Source organism: Pinus tabuliformis, chromosome 4_2, assembly GCF_031772625.1.
Source record: "Pinus tabuliformis cultivar Carrire ecotype Pingquan chromosome 4_2, CPIR1, whole genome shotgun sequence".
Taxonomy (NCBI): domain Eukaryota; kingdom Viridiplantae; phylum Streptophyta; class Pinopsida; order Pinales; family Pinaceae; genus Pinus; species Pinus tabuliformis.
This window is the reverse complement of record NC_142304.1, coordinates 181,728,127-181,751,531: the sequence shown is the minus strand read 5'-3', so window position 1 is coordinate 181,751,531 and position 23,405 is coordinate 181,728,127. Positions and strand designations below refer to the sequence as shown.

The 23,405-nt window shown below is 36.6% G+C and overlaps 1 pseudogene; it reads left to right on the top strand.

The window, feature by feature from the left end:
• Positions 1-1,427: 1,427 nt before the first annotated feature.
• LOC149168758 (F-box/kelch-repeat protein At5g43190-like) overlaps positions 1,428-23,405 on the top strand; it is a 114,209-nt pseudogene continuing 92,231 nt past the window's right edge.

The following is a 23,405-nucleotide window of genomic DNA, read 5'->3' as shown; positions in this document are numbered from 1 at the left end:
TCACCTTTTTAGGGATTGTCCCCTGAATGGAAAAGCAAAGGCAGCGGACAAGGGAAAGATGATCCCTCCCAAGGCTACCAAGGATCCTAAGCACCACACCAACACTGAAGCTGCAACAACAATGATAGGCAAGGAGACTCCAAAGAAGCACGGAAAAGCACCCTATCGGCCTCCCTCTCCTCCTCTGACCAGGGCTAGGGCGGTTGCGCTATCTTCGGGTATGCCTTTATCTAATTCTTGCTCTTTGAATTTCTCTACTTCATCTTCTATTCTTGTATCATCCTCAGTTGATCATCAGGGTATTGCATCTTCCTCTCCTCTCCCTAAATCATTGGCTTGCTCCCTGCAACCTCCCCCTCCCACTTACTCTTGCACCCCCCCATCCTTCCCAGAGACGACCTCTTATGCCCGATCCTCAGACTTTGATAAGGGGTCTCTCACTCACACCTACTTGCTTCGATCACTATCTCGATCACAACCTCTCGATTCTATTGGCATTGGTTTGGTATCCCCCTCCATCCCTCTGAAACCTCCTAGGGGTAGACCCTCCTCCCTATCCAAAGCCAAGCAACAGGCAGGGGAGGAGGTCATCTTGAGCCAACAACTTGCTATTGACCAAGTTCTTAGAGCACAAAACACCCTGGAACCATCACCCCCATGAAGCTGCTCTCCTACAACTGTCGAGGGTTAGCTAGCCCTGAAAAAAACTAGCTTTCTGAAGGCTTCTAAGTACTGAGCTAGTAGATGTCATATTCCTTCAGGAAACCCTGGGTCTAGCTGAGGTCATCACACACCTCCTAGAATCCATGCTACCTGGTTGGTCGTTTCAAGCCCTTGATGTAAATGGGTGCTTAGGTGGAGTTGCATTGGGGTACAATTCTAGGACTATCAAACTATGTAATATTTGGGGAGGTATTGGTCATATCAGGGCAGACATCTCCTCATCTGAACTTGGCACTGACATCAGACTCATCAATGTTTATGGGCCATGTCAAAACCGAGGAGACTTCTGGGAGCATCTGCTGAGCTCCAATCAATTGCAAGTGGACAACCTAATTCTTGGAGGAGATCTTAATTTCTCAATTGGATACTCTGAATCTTGGGGTCATCATGCCCAAATAGACCCTCTATCTGCTTTCTTCGAGAATATCTTGGAGGACCACAGCCTCATCGATATACCATCTGTGAAATTACAACCTACTTGGAGGAATAGAAGAATAGGGGAGGATAGGCTTGCTAGAAGACTAGATCGCTTCCTTATCAAAGAGCGACTGCTGAGTATGGGGTATAATTATAGGTAGTGGGTTGGATTTGGGGGATTATTAGACCACTCACCGATATACCTTGAAATCAGAGGTGGTTTGAACAAACCCAAAGCCCCATTCAAGTTCAACTCAACATGGTTAAAAGATGCAACCTACATTAAAATGGTAATAGATTATTGGAAGTCCCACCCTCCTACAGTAGGTGGGAATATAACTGAAGGTTTTGCCCATAATCTAAGCGAGTTGAAGAAATTATCAGAAAGTTGGGCTGAGATTGCTACTATGGAGGATGAGCAAGGACAAGGATACACAACTCCTGAACATAAGGAGAAGCTCACATCCTTAGTAACACAGAGAAGTAAAATTATAAAGGACAGGGAAGAATCTTGGAGGCTGAGAAGTAGAGCCATTTGGCTACTCAAGGGCAATGATAACACAAAATTATTCCATAAGTTTGCAAATGGGCGAAAAGCCATGACATCTGAAAAATGAGCGGGGCATCAGAGTGAATACTTTTAAGAAATTAACCTCCCTAGGCAAAACTCACTACAAGCAGCTTTACAAATCATTAGAGTGGCTCAATTATTTCCCTGGTTTGTGGATCAGGAGGATGCAATGGAACTCAACAAGGAGGTCACTATGGGGGAGCTCGAGACCACTTTGAAATGGTTCAAGCAAGACAAGAGCCCAAGACTAGATGGCTGGACAGTTGAGTTCTACACTGCATTCTTCGAACTTCTTGGTGGTGATCTTCTCAAGGTCATTGAAGACTGCCAAATCACTGGGAGGATGTATGAGGCCTTCAACACCACATTCATTGCACTCATCCCTAAATCTGATAATCTTGACTCTTTTGATGACTTCCGCCCCATCTCCCTCTGTAACTATATATATAAAATCATTGCCAAGATCATAGCTAATCACCTTCACCCCATATTATCCTCTCATATCTCCTCAGAACAATTCTCCTTCCTCCAGGACCGATAGATTCATGAAGCTGTAGGAACTACACAAGAGGTGATGCACTCTATACAGACGAAGAAATTGAAAGGTATGATCCTCAAGGTAGACCTCTCAAAAGCTTTCGATCATGCAAGTTGGTTATATATCAGAATGCTCTTAACACATCTTGGTTTTCCCATAGAATTTATACATTGGATCATGTGATGCATAACAAATATAAATTTTAGTGTCCTTATCAATGGATCGGCATCACCCTTCTTTCATTCAGAAATAGGCCTCATGCAGTGATGCCCTCTATCCCCCCTTTTATTTTTACTCATTATGGATGGTCTCAATAGACTTATAAGGGAAGAACACAGGATGGGAAGACTACAGGGAATCAGGATCACAGATAGATGCATACTGACCCATCTACTCTTTGTAGATGATGTGTTGATTTTCCTCAACGGAGGCATTGGGGATCTGACCGACTTACAGAACACCATGGAAATATTTCAAACTGCTACAGGTATGGAAATCAACAATCCAAAATCCACTCTAATATCTTCAGGATGCACACCTCATGAGATACAATTCGCACTCCAAAGATTCCCATTCACTCTTCTGCAGATGGAGGATGGTCTTAGATACCTGGGGTACAGATTGAAACCACTTGGATATAAGATAACAGATTGGACATGGTTAATCTCTAAGCTAGAGAGAAGACTCAATATCTGGCACCACAAGTACCTCTCCAGAGCAGGCTGACTAGTTCTCATTAAATCCATACTTGAAGCTACCCCTATATATTGGATGTCTCTAGCATGGATCCCTCAGGGTATACTCTCTAGAATACAAAACCTCTGCTGTAGATTCCTTTGGAAAGGCAAACAGTCTGGGAGAATTTTTTCTTGGGCCAGATGGGAGTCGTCACACTCCCAAAGAAATGGGGAGGATGGGGAATTAAAAGGTTGGATGATTTCTCATCTGCACTGGTGGCCAAGCTAGGTTGGAAACTGGTTACCACCAACAACTTATGGACAAGAGTGGCTTATTCGAAATATATATCTCCTCTAAATCTGATGGACTGGATCCACCGACCAAGCTGGAACAAGACTGGGATATCGATCATATGGAAAGTTGTGATAAAATCCATGCCTATTATCCGAGATGGGATCACATGGAAAATACAGTCTGTTACATCAGTTCACATTGGATTAGATCCTTGGATTGTTTGCGGCAACATGCACATGCTTCCACAGGATCTTATGCTACACCTCAATAATTTAGGCATCATACATATCAGTCACATTGTGGACCCATAGCACACAACCATATTTCATTAGGTATGGAAGACTGCTCAGAGCTTACACATCCCTCAGATTTGGCATCAACAATGGGGGGAATATATAGCTTCACTGATAGAATCGCACACCAAGATTATTGAGGGGGAAGACGAGATGATATGGGCACATGCAAAAATGGTTTATACTCCCCTAAGGAAGGATACCTCCATATCGCTGCTGTCCATTGACCCCTGGTTGTTGAAAATTGGTGGAAACACCTGTGGAAATTAAAGGCGCCTCCCAGAACAAGATTATTCATGTGGATAGTACTGAAGAATAAGGCACCCACGGGAGACAATCTGAACAAGAGAGCCCAACATGGACCATCCTGGTGCTGCATTTGCAAGAACAGTTCTGAAACTATAGATCATCTCTTCCTTACCTGTCCAGTCATAGTGGACCTTTGGAACACCACCCTTATGGCCATCAATTCCCACTGTAAATGGCAAGGCATAACTGTTTTAGATGCTTGGATATCATGGTGGACTACAATGACCCTGACCAAAGCTAGGAATCTACCCCTTCTCACTTGTTGGGCGATCTGGATTGCACGTAACCGTTATATCTTCCATGACACCATCCCTTACTGGCCCTCCATTATTTCCCACATTCTGGCAGACTATAACTCCATACTTGATGATGATGTTGCTCCACCCTCTAGGAACATAGTTCCTGAGGTCATCAACCGAGAATACCCCTGGGCATATTTCGATGGCTCTGCACAGGATGCAGGATGTTGGGGGGGCACTATACTATACCTTTTTGACTCCCATTATGATAAAATACAAATGGTCTTGGAAGGGGTACCAATAATTATGCAGAGCTGATCACTCTTAAACACCTCCTACACTTTGCCTTGGAAAAACATTGCATGAATATTCAAATCTTTGGGGACTCCAAAATTGTTTGCAACTGGATAAACAATACAAAAAACTATTCTGCATATTCATTGAGACCTATTTTGGAAGAGGCACATAGACTCATTGCACATTTTGACCTCTTTGTTTGTTGCCATATCTACAGGGAGTGCAATCAAACTGTCGATCAACTATCCAAGGAAGTTGCGAACCAGCCTCGTGGCACATGGTTGATCCTGGAGCAAAGGGACAGTGTCCATTATCAGTACTACCACCGTCCATACATGGATTATATATCATAACTGGCTCAGGAGGAGCCTTTTTCTCATGTTTATAGTTTTTTTTTTTTAATTATTAGCATTATGTATATTTTACACTAGTTGTATATACATTACAAACATATGTACTCCTTGCGAGGAGTTTTTTGATCTCTTTTTGAACAATACAGAAGACATATCCTCCCTGCATGGAGAACATTGATCTTTTTTGATACTTTCTTTTTTGATAGGCAAACAACCTCACATACAACATATGCAAACTACATCTACAATATGCAATTTTCTTATATTAATGAAAATTACGATTTTTCCAAGGGGAAAAAAATATAAATTTTTAACTCATATTTAAAAATGAAATTTGTAATAAAACAGTTTAGGCGGACATTTTTCAGCAGTTTTGGTAATTTGGATAACTTCAACAGACCATAACTCGAGATTTAATTTGCCAAATAAAGCCCATAATAGCTCGTTAGAAACCTAAGACCGAGGAGAACAATATGGGAATGTGAGGTTTAGTAGATTCAATAATTTAATGACCCAAAAAGTTCACAGAATATAAAGTGACAAATTAACAACAAATTATGGTTTTTCCTAATTAGATTTGACCAAATTTCATTGTCTCGGGAAAAGATGCTATCAATAATTAATTCTTCAGTATCAATTCAAAGGATAATCAGATCTACTTGAAGCAACTATCGCTTAAAATATTTCTTTAACAAATTGTTTTTATTAATTTGCTATGTTTATTTCTGGTTGTAATTTAATGGATTTTGATTGGTTTCTAGTAGGAGATCTGTTGAATAGGATTAAGAACAACATATTGAGAGCAATGAGAAGGGACCAACAAAGAAAAGAATGGAGAATTTACAACCCCAGATTCATTGAATATGAACCACTCCCAACAACTCTCCATTTTTGGGATTTTTGCAAATTATTAAATAATAGTCTTGAGAATGAGGAAGTGGTTCCTCTTCTTTGCAACTAGGGGATCTTGAAGAACTTTTGTAAGATATTTTTTTAGTTGTAGTGTAGGGTGAAAAACTTAGATATGAGGTTTTTGGGGGGAATCTCTGTGAATTTTCTCTTTCTAGACATCTGCACTCTTGTAAGGAACAAAAAGTTGAGTTGCAGAGACATATAACATTTTTGGCTATGAGAAGAAGAGATGTTTTACACTTTTGTAGAAATATTTTCTCAAGGAGATGAAGCTGATTATGTACTGCAAACGTTGTTTGGATTTTAAGTTAATTTTCTATTTCCCTAATTGTTTTTAAGTTTTGTTCTAAATAGTGTATTTCTCTTTGATATTAGGCACTTTCATTGTATCAATTACTATATGTTATTGAAGGTCTGCAATAACTATATTTGAAGAGAAACACATAATTAAAATCAAGATGAGTTCATCAAGATTCGAATGCATTCAACAATAACTTTTTATTGTTTAAACACATTTCTATTTTTTTTTCTCTTTCATTAATTAAATGAACTTCTTATTTTAATTAATGAAAATCGTATAATGAATTCAATGATTTTATTGGATTCAGATATGTATTTATAATTTTCTTTGATGACTTTTTATTTAAGTAAATTCAATTTGCGTAAAACGAACAAATAAATTGTAAAATTAAGACTATTTGTATGTTGGAATTTAATCTCATTTTCTAAATTCAATCATTATACAAACAATCCTATTCCCCTGGTTAGTTAGTCCACCTGCTCTCGAATTGAGAGAAAACCATTCTTTCCAATTCGAGATAGGATTAGCTTCTTTGCTTGAATCTTAGAATAGATCTGTATTTATATTCAAGTCTGCATTCTAGAAGTCCCCTTACGCAAGGACAAACTTTAGGTGTGGCTTAAGTTGAGCCCTCAAGTCATCTTAAGGATTTTCTTTCTTGCATGTGCATAATAAGAAGGCAGATTTGATTTCTCTCTTTCTATTGGTAAGTAATAGATAAACCAAAAGCCAATAGGGAGAGGGAGGGAGTAACTGGACCCAATTGAACTAGTTGGAGCCATTATACAAATGGATAAGAGTCTTATTTGGGACTCTAACTAGGTGGTATTCCTTAATGTTGATGAGGTCATTTTTGGCACTAGGAGGGAAACAATAGATTGTGTCTTTGAATATTTTATCTTATTACTGTGGCTCCACCACCGAGCTTCCACCAACTTCCACTCCGATAAAGTAGTTTAGACTCTCTCTAAGGTCAAATTTGATGGTAAGATTTTTGCTTTTGATCTCTCATTTAGTTTATTTTAAATTGTAATAATTTCAATATTGACAAAGGTGTTATTTGCAGGATATTTACTCTTATGCTGATAGGTCAAGCTAAATACTGGTGTCGATCCTTACCAGTTGCCTCTGTACATAGTTGGGATGAATTTTCAAAGATTTTCCTTCACACTTTTCAGGAATATGATTATGAAAATGTTTGTGATCAATTGGAAGAATTGCGTAGGATGGAAGGTGAGTCTTTGGAAAATTTTCTAACTAGATTCAAATTAATTTGTATGCAATTTCATTCCAAATATTTACCTCTCGAATTTCAACTAATAGGATGGTTCAAACATTTAGTATCTCTTCCTTGTATTTCTTATCAAGAACTAGAAAGTATATGTACTACTATTGAAGAATCAATTTCTCAAAGTGACAATGATGATCCTCTTCCAAAAGCAAGGATTGCTAATGAAATTTTTTAGGAAGAAACTAATGCTGCTCAAATAAATAGTGCTAATCTTATAACCACTTCAAATCAAAATTTTTATGCCACTCCAAATTTTGATAAATGTGTAAAAGAAGACAATCAACCAGTAATTAGTAGCAGTCAACAAATAAAAATGTGAGTTGTAGCAGTTAATTCAGAATCTTCTTATGCTGAAATCGACATTGTTCAACAATCTAAAATTGGAAACAATGCAAGAGTGGAAGAATTTGAAATATATTTTTTGGACAATGAGAAAAATTCCTCAAGCAGGGAAATTTTAGGTACAAAAATTCTAAATTCTCATTTTTTCCTCTACCCAATTTTTTTTAATAATTGCCATTCATTAAATAATTATTCAACAATTCCTTTTTACACCAATGTAATTTTGGAAAATAGAGAAGTTTTCATTAATAATGAATTTCTAGTTAATTTTGGTTTGGATGGAGAAAATTTAATTCATACTCCCAACAGTCTTGAAAATTCTCTCCATGTATCTAATATTTTGCCTAGTTCTGATTTATCTTATGAAGAATAAAATAACACTATCGAAGTCATTTACAATGATGACCTGGAAACTAAAAATATCGAGTCTCTTTTTACTTCAGAAATTATTTTGTACGACTCCCATATTCCTAATTCTTTAAGCCAATCCATTTTTGAAGATGAAGAGAACACTAGTCTAGAAATTTTTATGGTCCATTCTCATTTTCAAACATTCAATCATCGTAGTGATTTCAACATTCAAGAATCTATCCCAATATTTGATTCCTACAATGATGAAGTATCCTTTTTGGATCATAAGCTTGAAATGCTCCCATTCCCACAAGTAAATAATTTTAATTTTATTATCTCTTTTGAAACTTGAGAAAAGGATATGTTTGCAAGAAAATCTCAACTATGTTGTACTGTTATTTGTAACATTTATGTAAATTATAAAATTTTTTCTTCATTTTCCTTGGTTTGAATTTATTTTTCTTTCAAATTTCATTTTTAAACTTTTGAAAATAATACGATGGCACTTTGAACATTATGACTTTAGACTCTCCTCAAGTGCATTAATGAGCATATATGAAAATCAACTCTAGAGCTTTAAGCATGAACATCAACTACTTCTTATGTTGAAATTTTATTTGTTCATGTTTGACCAATTCATGTTTGGTTTTCAAGTGAATTATTCACAAACTCAGACACTTGAGAGTACATCATTACACTCTGACAAAAATCGTAACACTTCTAGAAATATTCTAAATGTCCATCCATACTTTATTGATTTATTTGAAAAATGTTTGAGAACTCCAATTCTCAAGAATATTTCTTTCCATGACCTTTCTTTTGTACATAATATCAACAATTTTTAGCAAGCTACAATATTTAAAGGTTTATCATTCAATTTTGGCCTATTATTTCCTACGAAGCAAAAATTCTTGTTGTCTTTGATAATGATTATTAGTCAATTCTAATTCCTTTGAACACGAATCATGTTTTTTTCTAGCTTTACTACTCACCCTAACTTAGATTTAGTAAGTGTTGATTTTGGGCCAATGAAAACTTCATAAAAAGCCACTTCTTCATAATTTTAATTCCAATTAAAAGAAGAGGTTATTTTTTTTGGAGAAAATCAACATCTTTTAGGTAAAATAATTTAAACGAAATTTTTCAATGGTAAGTTTCGTATGCCCATTTTTATCTGTTTTTGTTTTCTTAGGTTTTTGTTTCAGCTATGTTTTTTAGTTTTTGCTAATTTTATGTTTTGTCCTTGCATCTCTCCAAGATTGTTTTAAACTCCTACTTTTTTAGATCTATACTCATACTCCTTGTTTTACTTGTTTTCAAGCTTTGGAAGAGCAGTTACGATGTTCATCAGGTCAGCTAAATTGGGGAGTCCCTGAACCTTCAATTTGTTTCACAAGCCTTGTTTTTATTAGGAAAATTGTTGAGATGTTTCAGGTAGGATTCATTTCAAAAAAAGAAATTTGTAAAAAAAAAAACTTCTCATTTGATTTCATTTTTTCTCATGATTGCTATTTAGTTTGAAAACCTAATTGCCTATAACTCTGCAAGATAGAATTTATTAAAATCTCAACATAAGAAGAACACACATGTTTTTCTTATTTTACTCTTTTATTGAGACATTTGTATAGTTAGTCTGGTTGGGATTTCCTTTAATTTTGGATTTTCCTTTATTTTTAATTTCCTCCTTTGAAATTTTTGGAGTATGCTAATTTATTCTTTTTCTTTAGTTTGGATTTTTTCTTTCCTTTTTGTTTTGGATTTTGATTGGTTTTTTTGATATTACCAAGATTTATCTGGAGGAAGTCTTTGTTACCCAACATTGGTTAGCACACATGGAAAATGCTTACTCTGTCCATTTCATGAGTTTTCATTGACCTCAAAGGGGATTATTTTATGGAATTCTAAAGTCCTCTTACCTTAATTCCTTTCCCATGGAGGAAAAATCATCTTTATCAAGTGGTATAGTTCATCTTTTCAAGGAAAGAACTGACCTTGGGTTTAATTAGTGAATCTCTTCCTTCCCTCCACTTTATAAAATCCTATGAAATGATATTCACAGCGAAAAATATGGAGTCAACATTATGGAAGTGTTATATCCATTTACTTAAGTATCTTTTACCATCCCACCCATTTCACTCAATTGCATCATTAACTTAGCTCACAAATGTTCTTATCAAAAGGGGAAGAATGGGAAGTACAAGTAAACCCATTGGGGCTATGAACGCTTGCTGGCAGCAAGGAAATGATTGTGCGACATTAAAGACAACTTCACCGGGGTACTGACCAGGCTCGCTGCCAGTGAAGCAATGTCAGAGACCATTCATATCAATGGATATATGCTTTAACACAAAATCCTTGTTTGTACTTTCTTCTATCACTCATACGAGGTAATCTTTAAAATTAAATATTCCCTAAAAGCATGGATTCATGTTTTAGACTCAGTTTATTTCAAGTACTTATCTTTTTGAACTTATATTGCTTGATCAATTAATGTCGGACCCATGGAAAACATTTTCATATTTGGCGACTTAATATAGTTCCTCACTTTAACCTTTATTTAAAGTTAAGCTCATTATCTTTTAACTAGAGACAACTGGTCCTTCCCCGTTTGTCACCATTGTTGTAGAAATTTTGAATAATATGACACTTATTCACAGAGATTATCCCAATTATACACTATTGCGGAATACATGCATAATACATAACCTCCTCTACGTTGATCATCAATTTTGCGGAATTAAAAACAATGAAACATCAATCGTATGCACACATTAACACAATATGTAAACCGGGGAAAGCATATAGCTGAAAACCCCACACTATCTATATATTATAATGATTGAGAACATGTAACAATACATAGTACAATACTCCTCACAAGTACTCAGTACTATCTCCACCTGTTAAACACAAACTAGCTCAGATCTGAATCAATCACAAGTTCAAATCTCCTCCACTGTCTGCCTACCTCCACTGCGCAATCCTGCATGAGAATAATGATGAATGGCTGAAGAAAACTCGTATTTCCTTGGCTGAATCATGCAATCCTCATTGGAATTACTCAATCCCATTGATTGTGCAAGATCTCATGCACAACTATAGTCACAACTGATAGCAATCTCAACCTCTAACACTTGTCTCCAGTGAACTGTCCATGTACTGAGTTAATTGATGTATTCTTTAGTTTCTTTATGAGTTAATAGTTAGTGAATTAATTAACAATTAATTCACATCACTCATCACTAGTGTATTCTGCAGTTAAACTAAATACAACTACTTTAACCAAGTCAAACTGAACACAACTCCATCAACTCCTCAATCAACTCCGCCAAACTCAATCACTTGAGTTCTAACTGAAGTCCATCATGCAATAGCTCAACTGATCCATAAGAAAAGCGTATTTCCTTCTGACAGCTGCATGTGCCATATCTGTAGCTCAAACTGAAGTGCTCCAAGAGGATAAGATAATGTTTATAGTCCAAATACTATTATGAGCTAATAATATTCGACTGTTCTATTTTTAGCCTAGCAGTCTAAAAATAGAAATCGCCCATATGTCTAAAAATAGAATTCCATCTATTTTTACCAACATGACCAATCATCCACAAATAGCATCCTGCAACTCATAGGCCATGATCCATATGTCTAAAATTAGACTTTGTGCCAAAAATAGCCTGTGGGCCCACTTAGTGAAGGCGACTCCTTTCCACTAAGCTCCATCATCTTATTGCATTTTCAACACTCCCTCTCAACAAGATAGGATTATCTGCAACCCCTATCCTGCAACTCTGGAATGTTCTGCATGCAACACATTTGCCCGGTCCACTTGCTCCAACAACACTTGGAACAAAAACACTCCCAATTGACCACTCTGTTGGGCTAGGAACATACTCTGATGCTGAAGCTCTACCTGCTGCTGACAAGTGCTCCCTCTCTAACATCTGCGCTACTGCAACATCTCCATGCATCTCGCACCATTTCACACCTCGCTGTGCCACCTAGCACTGTGCAAAACACTTGTGCCTCTCGCATTGCTGCAGCCTGCTAGCTATGTGTTGTCTTGGGATTCCCTACATTGTCGCTCTCTATGCCGCTCCATCCGCATCTGTCTCTGCCCAATTAGTCGGTTCCTGCTACTCCAATTAGGGCTCCCGTAGCAAGGTCTCATCCAAGAGGTTGGGTACGTCAAGGATCCTGCCCCTCCTCCTTGGGACGATCACTCTATATCGCCCCACCTCCTACCTGGAGGTATGGCTATATGTGATCCCTTAGCCCACCTGGCTCGAAGTTCCCCCCTACTAGAGGTCTCTGCATGAGTATATGTCTCTATTCGATCTCCTCTCAGCTTCCCTTGTTGTGGCTGCTCCACAACCTCCTGAAGCTGCTACACCAATCGTGGCTCCTCCATAATCGTTTGAGACTTCTTCTGGCTCTGCATGTTGAGAGGTAATATACGCTCCCTCTCAACCACCAAGTCTCCATCAGTTGCCTCGCTGCTCAAGGCTTTGCATGCATCTTGAACCTCAAGAGCACATAGGTTCTTGACCCATGAACCAATTTGCTTCACCTGTCTAGTGATGATGTGTCTAAGGAAAACCTTTCCCTTACTGAAGACTACATCATAGCCTCTGTCCTCCAGCATCATGATCGACACCAAGTTTCTCTTCAGTCCTAGTACATACTTGACATCGGTCAAGGTAAGGCGAGCTCCATGCTCCCTCTGAAAAATAACTGTGCCTACACCTGAGACACTATACTTCTCATCATTACCCATCACTATGAGCATCTGGAGATCTTTCTCCTCCAAAGTACTGAACAAACTCTTGTCACTGGTCATGTGGAAAGAAGCTCCATTGTCAAGAAACCAACCACTTCCCACCATGGATGAAACCATGCATGTGAAGAGTGTGAAGTCCGAATCAAACTGTGAAGCAAGTGCCTCACCTTCAGATCCTTCCCCGGATCTCTTCTTGGATTTCTTCTTTGGGCAATTAGTAGCAGAATGGCCCAACTCTTGAAAATGAAAGCATCTCACCTTCGACTTGTCAACCTTCTTCCCATCATTGGAAGAACTGGATTCAGAAAGAGAACCCTTCTCCTTCCCCTTCCTTGCTTTGGCAGCCAAAGTGCATTTTTCTTCATCAGATGCCTTTGATGAAGATCCGTCCCTGGTATTCCGCCTGATCTCCTATTGCACAAGATCCGACCAAAGTCTCTCCCATCCTGGAAATTTCTCCCGACCATTGACAGAGTCCTGATAGGAATGCCAACTCTTCGGAAGACCAAGGAGAGCCAAGCTTACCAAGTCCTCATCATCGACAGTCACCCCCACACTTCCCAGCTCATCCCGACATTGGGTGAACTTCGTGAGATACCTGGGCATACTGTCTCCATTCTCACACTTAATGTTTTTGAGTTTATCCTTGAGCGCCAACTTCCTTTGGTCACTCTTTCTTTGGAATAGATCTGTCAACGCTTTCCACATCAAGTATGGAGAAGCCTTTCCATGCATGATGGATACCATGTGATCCTTCACACCCTCCAACAGAATCCTTCGACACTTTGTTGTCTTCTTTTGCCAAGCCTCAACGTGAGCAGCATCAGTAGGCTTTGGGACCTCAGCCTCTATGAACTCCTTCAACCCATTTTTATCTAACACCACCTCCATCCTGTCTTTCCATGCAATATAATTCGAGCTGCCTTCAAGGGCATATTTGAATCGCAATCTGTTGAAAGACATTTCAACTTTGACACCAAGAAAACACTGCTGCAAATTCGAATTCCACCAGCTCAAAACTCAACCGCTTCTGATCTAAAATTCGTGAGAACAAAGTATTTCTCGTACAGAGATTGATTGTATGGGCATTCACCGGATATCTCACCTTCCAAAAGAAGGATGAATCCAGAGGCTACCTGGCCCGATTACAGACTCTGCCTGAAGAAATAAAATGTAATCACTTTCTGAATAATAGATCTGATGATCAACTCTGCTCTGATACCATGTAGAAATTTTGAATAATATGACACTTATTCATAGAGATTATCCCGATTATACACTATTGCAGAATACATGCATAATACATAACCTCCTCTATGTTGATCATCAGATTTGCGGAATTAAAAACAATGAAACATCAATCGCATGCGCACATTAACACAGTATGTAAACCGGGGAAAGCATACAGCTGAAAACCCCACACTATCTGTATATTATAATGATTGAGAACATGTAACAATACATAGTACAATACTCCTCACAAGTACTCAGTACTATCTCCACCTGTTACACACAAACTAGCTCAGATTTGAACCAATCACAGGTTCAAATCTCCTCCACTGTCTGCCTGCCTCCACTACGCAATCCTACATGAGAATAATGATGAATGGCTAAAGCAAACTTGTATCTCCTTGGCTGAACCACACAATCCTCATTGGCATTACTCAATCCCATTGATTGTGCAAGATCTCATGCACAACTATAGTCACAATTGATAGCAATCTCAACCTCTAACACCTGTCTCCACTGAACTGCCCATGCACTGAGTTAATTGATGTATTCTTTAGTTGCTTTATGAGTTAATAATTAGTGAATTAATTAAAAATTAATTCACATCACTCATCACTAGTGTATTCTGCAGTTAGACTAAATACAACTAGTTCAACCAAGTCAAACTGAACACAACTCCATCAACTCCTCAATCAACTCCACCAAACTCAATCACTTGAGTTCTAACTGAAGTCCATCATGCAATAGCTCAACTGACCCATAAGAAAAGCATATTTCCTTCTGACAGCTGCATGTGCCACATCTGTAGCTCAAACTGGAGTGCTCCAAGAGGATAAGATAATGTTTATAGTCCAAATAATATTATGAGCTAATAATATTCGATTGTTCTATTTTTAGCCTAGCAGTCTAAAAATAGAAACCACCCATATGTCTAAAAGTAGAAGTCCATCTATTTTTACCAACATGACCAATCATCCACAAATAGCATCCTGCAACTCATAGACCATGATCCATATGTCTAAAAATAGACTTTGTGTCAAAAATAGCTTGCGGGCCCACTTAGTGAAGGCGACTCCTTTCCACTAAGCTCCATCATCTTGTTGCATTTTCAACAATTGTTGCGGAAAAATCACAACCCTCCACTTCCCGCGCCCCATCGCCCTGCCCCCCAATTTTTAATTTATTATCTTCATAATAATAATGGGGACCCTCTCTGTAAATTCTGGCCTTATTGCCCTTTAATGCTTTCTTTTGGTTAATTGTGTGACATTTTTTTGAGATTTATTTTCTTCATATTTATATTATGATTGCTTCATTGCATTCGATTTCTCGCTAACTTTCCATCAGTTCTCATTTCACCTAATTTGGATGCACGGTTTTAAAATAATGCCTATTTAAAATTTTATAAATTTTCCCCCTTTACAATGTACAAAATATAATATAACTTTGTATATATTTTAACCTTATTAATTTTAATTATTCACAAGTAATTAAATAATTAATTGGGATGAATTAGTTGACTTAATTAATTATAATTTAATTTAATTAAATAAATTTGTAACTAATTGTTAATTAATTTTATTTTAAAATAAATATTTTAACATAGTTTTCCCCGACTCTCGGTTTCTCGTGAGTCTTTCCAAATTTGTTACCAGATATCCTCCTTTCATCCTCAAGATCCCCTTACACTCATATGAATGGCCTTATGGCCTTTTAATATCTGTGGTGGCGGCTAGAGGGGCGGACCCCCCTCCCGTGGGTGTACTCTTGCTAAAATCATAGGATCTTAGTATACCCGACTTGCAGGTAGTTGGTTATGCTCTTGGTGTTATAGTGGCAGCAATGAGGTTTGATCCTGGGTCTCCCGTGGATTAAGCTTGATAGTTACCGATTCACCATGTGTTAAAAAAAAAAAAAATTTAATGCATTTTTTTATTAATTTATTCTTAGAATATATTTAATTTTGTATATAATTTCAAATTTAAATAATTTTTTCATTTTGAGTTTGTAATTAAATTATAATATAATTTTTTAATATTTGAAAATGGGAGTTTTTTTTAGCAGTTTTGGCAATTTGGATAACTTGATTTCAACAGGCCATAGTATGAGATTTACTTGGCCAATAAACCCTATAATAGCTTTTTGGAAATCTAAAACCAGAGAGAACAATATAGGAATGTTAAATTTAGCAGATTAAATAATTTAATAACCCAAAAAATTAGCAGAAGATAAAGTGGCGAATTTACAACAAAAAATGGTTTTTCTTAAATAGATTTGGGAAAATTTCATTGGCTTGGGAAAACCTACTGTCAATAATTCATTCTCCAGTATTGAGTCAAAGGCTAATAATATCCACTTGAACAAATTGTGGCTTAAAATATTTCTTTGGAAATTTATTTTTATTAATTTGTTATATTGATTTCGCGTTGAAATTTAATGGATTTTGATTGGTTTCTAGCAGGAGATCTGTTGCATGGGATTAAGCACAACTGTTTGGGAGCAATGAGAAGGGACCATCAAATAAGAGAATGGACAATTTATAGACCTAGATTCATTGAATATGAACCACTCCCAACAAATCTCCATTTTTGGGACTTTTGCAAATTATTAAATAACAACCTTGAGAATGAGGAAGTGGTTCCTCTTATCTACAACTAGGGGCCCTTGAAGCACGTTTGTAAGGGATTTTTTCAGTTGTAGTGTAGGGAGAATAACTTAGATTTGAGGTATTTGGGGAGACTACCTTTGATTTTTTTCTTGCTGGACATATGCACTTCTGTAAGGAAAAAAAGGTTGAGTTGCAGAGAGATATGAAATTTTTGTCTATGAGAAGAAGAGTTGTTTTACACTTTTGTAGACAAATGCTCTCAAGGAGTTGAAGCTGTTTATGGACTGAAAAATTTGTAATGAAGTTTTGGTATGATTTTAATAAATTTTCATTCCAATGCATTCTTGTTTGGATTGTAAGTTAATTTTCTATTTCCAAAATGTCTCTAATTATTTTTAATTTGTTCTAAATAGTGTATTGCTCTTTGATATTAGGCACTTTTGTTGTATCAATTGCTATATGTTATTGAATCTATATAAGAACTATCTTTGGAGAGAAGAATAGAATTAAAATCAAGATGAATTCATCAAGATTCGAATGCATTCATCAATAACTTTTTATTGTTTAAACACATTCCTATTTTGTTTTCTCTTTCATTAATTAAATGAACTTCTTTTAATTGATGAAAATCATATAATGAATTCAGTCATTTTATTGGATTCATATATGTATTTCTAATTTTCTTTGATAACTTTTTATTTAAGTAAATTCGATTTGCATAAAGCGATCTAATAAATTGTAAAATGCAAATTATTTTGCATGTTGCAATTTAATCTCATTTTCTTAATTCAATCATTATACAAACAATCCTTTTCTCGTGGTTAGTTAGTACATCTTCTCTTGAATTGAGAGAAATATATTCCTTTCCAATTCGAGATGGGATTATCTTGTTTGCTTGCATCTTAGATTAGATTTGCATTTAGATTCAAGTTTGCATTCTACAAGTCCCCTTATGCAGGGGTAGACTTTAGGTGTGGCTTAAGGTGAGCCCTCAAGTCAGCATAAGGATTTGCTTGCTTGCATGTGCACAAGAAGAAGACAAATATGATTTCTCTCTTTCTATTGGTAATTAATAGAAAAACCAAAATACAACAGGGAGAGAGAGGGGGTAACTAAACCCAATTGAACCAGTTGAAGCCATTATAAGAATAAACAAGAGTTTGATTTGGGATTCTGACTGGGTGGCCTTCCCTAATGTTGATGAGGTAATTTTTTGCCATCAACAGATCTCAATGAAGTCACCAACCAAAAAGGGACCTAGGGAGGAGAACAATATTCAAGCTAACGTCTTGAAATACCTTGACATTCCATTGTGGGATTGACCTAAAATTTGGAGGACCTCTCAAGAAGACCCCAACACAGTAGTTGACCAATTTTCAAGTATTTTCAATGGGTAGATATGATTTTAGATGATTCCCTAGGAGGCCTACTAGGTCTGGGCTTAGAAAATAGGAAGGGACGTGAGAAGAATATACTTTTGTGATCACTGTAGGACTAGACTAGTGCCTAACCAATTGGGAGAATGGAGTCTAAAGAAATCAATGCTTAGGTAGGCTTAATTCTAACCAAGGAGTTCCCTAACAACTTCATATGGCCTTAGCAACAACTAGGTTACAAAGGAAATTTACACTTCTTTATGGTGCAAAATAATGACTTATCAAGGAAAATCATGAAAAGTCAGGTACCCCTAAGACAATAATTCACCATACTTCACAATAATAATGTGAAAATTCCCTCACAAATACACAAATATAAATAAACAACTTCGCATAAGCATAAGAGAAGTTACACCAACTTCAAGAAACAAAAATATTTCATAGATTATTTCACGAGAAAAAATTACAAGCCTTAAACAAGAAAAAGTACTAACAAGTATAACAAAATTATTCCAATCTTCAAGATGCAATAAAATCAAAGATCCAAGACAAAAATTAAGCTCTTCCAAACATCAAAATAAATTAAATATCTAATTCATCCATCAAATTGCCTAGAAAAATTCCCAGAAGAAACAAATGATCCAAATCTAAGTAATCATGAGATTCAAATGAGCCTTCATTAATTTGCATCCTTCCTAAAGAGTTCGATTTCCTAATTATTCCTAACTAAGCCTCAAATAATAAAATAATGTACAATAATGACATGACTTGGTGACAAGCCCACCAAGATAGCTCCATAAAACAAGATAATCCTTTCAAGAGGAAAAAATAGTAGATACAATGAGTCATTGGGCCATTGAAGAGGCCTAATGGTGTTCAAAATGTGACAAGGTGATAGAATAAGCTCCAAATATAGTGATCAAAGGGGTGGTCCCTTAATATCCAATAAAATCAAATGTGGTGTCCCCAAGTGGGTGTGGGGGCACAATAACATCCTCAGGGGTCTCCAAGTGGAGCGATAATGCCTGTATACCATATGTAAGGGATAGAATGATGACATAAGCCCTCCATTTGTCTCCCATGGTAAGAAACATCCTCATATGGGCCCTGGAACATATTCCACGTGTATGGTGAAAATGTGAAGCTGACTACGCATGGTGGTCTAGGTGCATCATCCTCATCCAAAAAGGTGGAACACGAAAAATCAATGAATGGTGTTGAGGGATCCATGAAGTGGCAATTTTCTCTCTGTTATGGTGGAGGCCCATGACTCTCAACGCTTACCCTACAAGTGGAAATATGAACCTCTTGAGGGCTTGGACCCCATATAGGGAGACAAAACCCCAAATGGTGACCCACCTACAATCTTGTATAAGATCCAATGTGTTCCCTCACCTTCCAGTACAATAAATCATTAGAGTAATCGAGTAAAAGAGCTTACAAATCATGGAATCAAGTGGACACTTAATAGTGGCATGCCCTTCCATAGTGGGCTTTAGCATGTACAAGTGTCTCCAAGTTCAAGAAGAAAGTTAACCAAGGAAGCTATTAGGTGGTTTCAACCTCTAAAGGGGGTGATATGTCCATGTTACATCCATCAAATGACAGGTGGAAGATGATATAATGATGGAATGTAGTGGGGCATCAAGGGGAAGGCTCCAAGCCACATGCCATAGTACAAGGGTAGCTATAATAGGGGAAGCCCACACTTGGGTATATGAATGTAGGAGGGAGAAATTGTGGTACATGAGTTACCTTGAACTTTATTTTTCCACCCTTCTTCATATGCCTTTTACACTTGATTTCTTTTTCTTTATAACTGCTTGGGGATCCAGGGGATGGGATCATGATGCATAAGATATAGTAGTGAGTACCCCCTTAAGGTGGGGAAGTTCATCGTCCACCAGGTGTTGGACAATGATGGGTTCCTTAACGATGTGAGGGACCAATATTGAGGGGCCTTAGGAACTAGGGAGATGACCATAATGATACGGGTAGAGCTCATGTTTGTCTTTCACCCACGTACTAAATTTATGTGTCCTGACCATATTTTGTATTTTATGGTACATTTCCTATTGATAGTGGAAAAATTATGCATTTTACTTTTCTTTTAGCTGCATCAACCTCTGAGGCATTGTTCGAGGCCCGAATTAAGGTGTGGGAAAGGGGAGGGGGAGGCTAACTCCTTATGGACCTAGTGGACAAATGTGGACCCAATGGAAAAAGTGATCAATCAGGTTATAATAAGTGGAGGGGAGGTGATGTATATGGTGTTAGAGAGAGGGATCACGCACCCAAAATCAACGTTTCCCATGTAGTGTCATCCCTAAATCTAGTAGCTGGTAAAGGATATCCCACAGGACTAGGATACATGGTTAACCATCAAATTGTGCAAAGGAGACAAGAGTACATACCTAGCCCACTCTTTCTGCCAAATCCCCCATTAATCCATGCCTAACAACCTCCATGAAAAGTGGCGAGCCTCTAAATTAGACATAAATTAAGGCCCATATGACCATCCTTCAGGACAATAAAACTCTCTTTTTGCATTAGATAATGTATTTTTAACTTTAATATGTTCATCATGAAGGTTTATGGATAATTGCATATTTGTGCCTAATATTATTTATTTTTGTAGAATATTGGGCAGATTATGAAGATTTGGAGGAGGAGATAATTTAGGGAATTTATCCCTACTATAGAAGGATCAATATTAAATAATAAATCAAGAAGATATTCTAAAATAATTGCATAAATTCTGGAGCTCCAATGATTGAGAAAATCTAGGAATGTGTTCCCTGTAATTTAATGCAAATTCCTAGTATTGGGAACCAAATCCACTAATTAAGGGATTTTGGTGGGGAAAGCTTACTCCTTTTATGGGGAATGCTTCCTAATCATTTTTTATAAGTACAAGTCGAATTTTCCTCTAGGGGTTGATTTTTCTTAGCCTTCTTGTGGAGAGAACTCATATTTTTGCAGCGCCACTTTCATTTTCTACAGGGATGTAATTGTATTGATGGAAATAATGAATAATGGTGCCATGTTCAGCTTCTAAATCTTGGTATCCTTCAGAGGACTTTGATTTTCCTTGGGATTTTCCATCTCAGGAGCCTTAGAGCCCTTTTGTATCATTTACTTTTCTTCTTTTCACTTCTTATTCAAATGCATCTCTTGTTCTGGGTTTTTCTATTTATGCATTTAGTATTGATGATTTCTTGTTGTAGGATTGAGTTAAATGGTTGAAGTAAGTTATTTTTCAGGATCAAAAACATCATTTCATCCTTGGAACATTTTTGAAATGTCATAGTAATCATTGAGTTACTTGGATTAGTTTACTTATTCCCAAATCTAGATTTCTGGAAGTCTTTTGTGGAAAATAACAATAAATTTATTCTATTGTCTAGAGCATGCTAATGAGATTATATAGAGTTGAATCCATTTGAATTAGATCAAAAAAAAATTCTATTTACTAAAAAAAATCACCCCATTGCATTTTCACTTGATTAGGTTAGGTATTTGATAAATTTACTGGCTCACTAGTTCTCAAATTTCTAGGTTTTAGACTAGTAATTTTATGCTATTTTTTAGCATGGGTTAACACGAGTATTTTTGAGTGATTCCACTTGGAATAGAGACCTAAGACATCTTAGTCAACAATTCATTTTTCCCATCCAATTTGGATTTGATTTTCTTGGTTATTTGGCAAATTATAGTTTCTTGTAGTAAATATGCAGTTTCCTATAGTAACTACATGATCTCCTATAGCAGCCTTCCAACATGTATATACTTTCCTAGATTCACTCAAGAATATTGGTTATTGTCCCTTAGGGTTGAATAAAGACCACTAGGCTCTAAATAAATTATTAGGGAAGACTAAAGACCACTTAGGACTTTCTTTTTTACCCATGCAAAACATCTCATCAATTTGAGCTAATGGACAAATTTATGAATTGGATAATGCAACGATGATTTTCTTGATTGTCACATCCAATGAACTCTATTAATGAACCTAAACTCTTTCAAATGTAATGATTGACATTTACTTCATGAGATTTAATTTATGTAATTAGAATAGGTTTCCTTCCTGTATATTCTTTCTTGCAATAGGTTAAGGTTTCCATTTCGAGCATTTCATTTTCTACAATCAGTTTATGATATGATTTTATTACATTCACTCCATTACGTCATGACATAAAAGCAAGGACACATTGTATGCTGCACATATAGTGCTGATACCTCTTAAGTTTGTATGAACCTCAAGTTGATAATTAAAATTTGTAGCCTTGGGAGTTGCATCATTCTTGTTGCAATACTGAGGCTCATCACTTTTTGGCGTCGTTGCTAGGGAGGTGTCAAAGTAGGAATTATTTTATTCCCTAGTTGATTCATTTCTTTTTACTTTTTGCAAAAACAAAAAATATTTGCATTAGACATATTTCATTTCAAAAACAGAAAAGTGCATTGCATTATTGTTTTCATTCAATAATAAAAACAAAAAATTTCTCTAGCACCAACCCACCCCCCCGGTTTGATCATGTGGTGTAGTAAGAGCCACATCACCATCCACTTTGGTAGGTAGAAGAAGAAGAGATGTAAAATAATGTAGAAGAAATGGATGGAAATGATGACAATGAAGAAGATCCTCTTGGATTTTCAAATCAAGATATTGATGTCAGTGTGCATATGAAGAACATCCCTCCATCTTTTCTTCCAAACATTCATGGTCTAAGGTTAGAGGATCTAGAAACCTTTCTCTTTTAATTTGAAATCATTTGTAAATCTTATGGTTACTTATTAAACACTAAAAAACTAAGATTGTTTCTAGCAACATTGAAGGATAAAGCTCTTAAATGGTTCATGAGTTTAGGGACTAATTTAATAAGATCATGGAATGACATGGGAAAGATATTTCTAGAAAAATATAAAGATCGTGATCTTAAAGAAGAAATATTTAGAATGAATGAAAAAGAAGATGAGAGCTTTAAGGATCTAATAGAGAGGTTCATGTCTAATGTTAAGAGGGAAAAATTACATCATTTAGGATCTGACACACTAAAAACCCTCTTACTTTGAACAATTAGAGATGAGTGGATTTGTTACAAAACCAGCTCACAAAAATATAGAAAAGATAGATCAACGCCTTAAAATTCAACCTCTTTGAGGGGGCAACCTCCTTTACATTACACAAATGAACAATTCTTGGATGATACAAATGACAAAACCTCCTTTCTATATATAGGAGTCTAAGGGGTCACAATATAACCAAGATGAACTAACAATAATAACATAAAGGCACAAAAATAGCAATAGAGGGATTCTATGGGACACAGTAATAACAATATGGGGACAATAGGGGCAAAAAATATTAATAAGGGATACAACTACAATAGTCATGGGGTAGTCACTAGTATTATAGGGACCTAACATGCCCCTCTCCTTAAAAAAAAGTGTTGTCCTCAATGCTTGAGTAGTTCTGGATGTTTTTGTATAAAATTCTCATCC